Source organism: Myotis lucifugus, unplaced genomic scaffold (assembly GCF_000147115.1).
Source record: "Myotis lucifugus unplaced genomic scaffold, Myoluc2.0 scaffold_25, whole genome shotgun sequence".
NCBI classification, from domain to species: Eukaryota; Metazoa; Chordata; class Mammalia; order Chiroptera; family Vespertilionidae; genus Myotis; species Myotis lucifugus.
The window spans coordinates 8,504,176-8,508,399 of NW_005871073.1; the positions used below are offsets into that span (position 1 = coordinate 8,504,176).

The following is a 4,224-nucleotide window of genomic DNA, read 5'->3' on the forward strand; positions in this document are numbered from 1 at the left end:
ATAAAATAAGAAAATTGTTAAGTTGCCATTAGCACTTGTTCATCATTTTAAAGCCAGGCAAGACAAACTATTTCCAAAATTTGACCTTATCAAATATTTACTTTCATTATCCTTGATAAGAACAATGATTTGAATTTGCATGGAAGTCTTACTTGCATTTGCTACTTTGATACCCTTGCCTATTCTCTGTAACAATAGGTTAACCAGATCTTCATTTTACAGATAAGACAAAGTCACTAACTGACTCAGCCAAGGCCAGAGAGCAGGAGAGGATAAATCTCAGCCAGGCTTCCCGGTACTTTAAGAGCAGGTGTTTCCCACTTCAGCAGTGCTTACTTTCTGTACATAGGAGATTTCTAACTTCTCTGTCTACAAAAAACATTTTTTGCATGAACAATTAATTGCTAGATATAGTAGTCCTCCCATCAAATCATAATATAACTCTACTACAAGTTCTAATTGTAAAGTGAGCTTGTAAAGTGTGAAATGTTTTTAGTACAGCACCTAATTCAAATGGTTCAATTTCCAACTCATCAACTTCTTTTAACCCCATATACAATATCGAGCCATCTTTTATTTCCCTGTACTCTGTGTAGCTTCAAAGAGGGCAGCTTGATCACCAGTCTATTAGATACATATGCACATCAAAAATAGACATGAATTTCAGAAAAAAACATAACATGTCCTTATGGTCTGAGAGCAAAGGTCATTCACTCAAAGACAATATACTGTACATGTGTTATTTATATGCCACCATTTTTTTCTACTGCTCTTCAATGAAAAACATCTTGTTACCATAGCAACTGCCATATTGCATGCTATCTTTGAGACTACTACATCACTCCACTAGACTCACGGAGAGTCACTCATATCCTAAGTCATTTCCAAGTCTGTCATTTCAGCAAAGTTTAAAGGAAAATAGTGAATATGTGTTACTTAGCCCCTTTTTCTTTTTTGCTTTACAACCACTTGATTTTTGCATGACCCTACTTTTTTATTAATATTAATTTTTAACTGATAAAGGGGATATTGGCATTTATATTTCACTGTGTTAGAGGGAGAAGCAGACAACTAAGCAGTTTAATAGAAAAAGAATTATGACCTGGCAGTTATGGCTGTATCACATCTATTTGATTTTACACTGAGAAGTTCATATCCTGTCACAGCAGTGACATCTCACTGAGCCATAATGTACTGTTAAACATATGTGTTCTCATTCTTTAATACAGAATTTAGACATGTGCGTCATATTTTCTGCTTAATCCTCATTTTGCAACAATTGTCATCAAGTCCCACTGATAAGACATGTCTTGACCTGAAAAAATATAGTAGAAATGTATTGCTTATAAAGTTCTATTTTGGTCAAATGAACCATATCTTTAGCTAGTAGTGGAAACTTCAATTAATAAAATTAACTACTATTAATTGTTTCCAATATGCCAAGCTCTTTGCTAATACTTTATTGATTATCTATTTTAATAGTCAATTGATTTAATAAAGTTGACAGTATTATTATGCTATGCTATACTTGGTGAAACTGAGGTTTACAAGGTTAAATAATTTCCTCAAGTTCTGATACCTAGCAAGTGGCAAATGTAGGTCTCCTATTCATATCATTCTGGCCCCAAAGCACAAACTCTTTACTTCTGTGCTATATTGAGTTCTAGCTAGATAGGCTGATAAAACTTTTTTAAAAAGAAAAAAAGAACCTTTTTATTTATCTTACATTTTAATAATAATTTATTAATTTGTTTGAGAAGTTCTGATGTTTTTAGAAGAAAAATCCTGAGAAATCACAATGAAATGCCAAAATTAAGTAGTTATAAACTATAGTCAAAAAAGATAAAACTTCTTTTATTCCAAATACTCCATTTTTATTATAAGATTATTTTCCATAATTTTAAATTAATTTTAAAAAACTATGATTATCACAATAATAGGTTCATGTTGCCTAGTTCAATTGTTAGGTGTTTTTGAATTTTTTCAAAAATATTTGCTACTATCAATAAAATTTCTGACATGAGGCATAAATGAGTTTAGCCAACATAATAGGACCCAAGGATCCCCTTTATTACCTTACCAGAGGTCAAGGGACACCAACTCTGAGATGACATTTTGGTTTGTAGCACACTATAGAATGAACTCATAATCTCTAACAGGGATACCTTTGTTTGCATATACTATCTTCTATAAATTGTAATTATAAATTCTATTAATGTCACTTGATTACAAATGCAGATATAGGAAAATTAGGACATGAGACAGTTGAGATTCACTAGGTCATATCCACAGCACCCTGTGACTACAAGTAAACAAATAAAAATTTCAAGCTGAAAATGATGTGAAGCACAAAGATGGCACTTCATGTATTTCAACTTTCTTTTTGTTTCTGTACATGTATGACCCTAACAATCTACTGATTAAATTGTTTTGACTTCATATTTAAAGCCTTAGTTGACAACCCAAGTGGTGGTCCAGCCTAAGTTAAAATTTATATAAGTTACCTAATAATAAAACAAATATTTTAAAAACAATTACCATGTTTGACTTGCTACTTGGTATGGGATACTGTTGTGCCTGTGACATAAATTATTCCTACTTTTCATAGTAAGCTGCTAATTAAAACAGGCACAGAGAGGTTGGTAGATTTGCTGAAACTCACACAGACAAGTAAGATATCTAGTTGGAATCAGAATCAAGTATTAGAAATTTCAATGTACCTTCCCTTTTTATAATAAACCAGAGGCCTGGTGTATGAAATTCGTGCAAGGAGGGGGGTGTCCCTCAGCCCAGCCTTCACTCTCTACAATCTGGGACCCCTGAAGGGATGTCTGACTGCCCGTTTAGGCCCTCCCCTGCAGGCCTGGGTCCCCCCAACTGCCCTCCCCTGCCGGCCATCTTGTGGTGGCCATCTTGTGGCCACATGGGGGCAGCAATCTTTGACCACATGGGGGCAGCCATCTTGTGTGCTGGAGTGATGGTCAATTTGGCATATTACCTCTTTATTATATAAGTTTATCATTTCTTAAAGGATACATTCTGGCCTAAGTTTGTTTACTTCTTTTTAAATTTTATGGGTAGTGCCCTCAGTGGTCCCCTGGGTTTATCTCTGGCTTCAACAGTGTTTGGACAGAACACTGGGGCGCCTCTTCTTCCATCTTCAACTATCCTTCCAACTTCTTTCTTTTTCATTATTGATTAAGATATTACATATGTGTCCTTACCCCCTCTGGCTCCCCACCCCCCCACTCATGCCCTCACCCCACTGGTGTCTGTGTCCATTGGTTATGCTGATATGCATGTATACAAGTTCTTTGGTTGATCTCTCCCCTTTACCTCCACCCTCCCCTGCCTTCCCTCTGAGCTTTGGCAGTCTGATTAATGCTTCTCTGTCTCTAGATCTGTTTTTGTTCATCCATTTTTTTAGTCACCATCTTCAGAACGACCTCAGCCATCCTCAGCCTCTGAGACCAGCCAATATTATTTTTTGACCTTATTGCTGAACATCCATGAGCTCCCAAATTGGTCAGAATTATTCCACCAAGGTGGAAGCTGCCTTCAACTGCCTGCTCCACCTGCATCTGCCCCCCCTCTTCTCTCTCTCTCTCTGGGCTTCTATTCAGATCACGTGACTCCAGAGAGCATGGGACACATCTTCTCAATTTGGACGAGAAGAATTGCAAGGATGCCAAGTGTCTTTTGGAGATGCAAAACCACCGCAGTGGCCACATTCTCTTTCTGAGCCTTCAAAAGCTTTCCCACGATGAGTTGGGTAAAACTCAGGACACTGTGGAAGCTGCCATGACCTTGGAGAAGAACCTGAACCAGGCCCTTTTGGATCTGCATGCCCTTGGTTCTTCCCACACAGACCTTTATCTCTGTCACTTCCTGGATGAGGAGATGAAACTCTTCAAGAAGATGGGTGACCACCTGACTAACCTCTGAAGGCTGGCCAGCCCCCAGGCTGGGATGGGGGAAAATTATCTTCAAAAGGCTCACCCTCAAGCACAACTAGGAGCCTTTGGAGTCCAGAGAGCTTTGAGGAGCCCCACTTTATCCCCCTGGTATCTAGCTTTTGCCTGAGCCTCTCCCTGAAACTACTAGGCATCCTTTTGATCACCCTGGAGTCCCTCATATGTATTAGACCAAAAGGAAACAACAAAGCTTTTTTGCAGAGAAAAAAAAAAATCTATATCTATCTATATATCTACTAGAGGCCCAGTG

General features: G+C 37.7%; 1 pseudogene; it reads left to right on the plus strand.

The window, feature by feature from the left end:
* Positions 1-3,509: 3,509 nt before the first annotated feature.
* On the plus strand, positions 3,510-4,015 carry LOC102436846 (annotated as a pseudogene).
* The last annotated feature ends 209 nt before the right edge of the window (positions 4,016-4,224 follow it).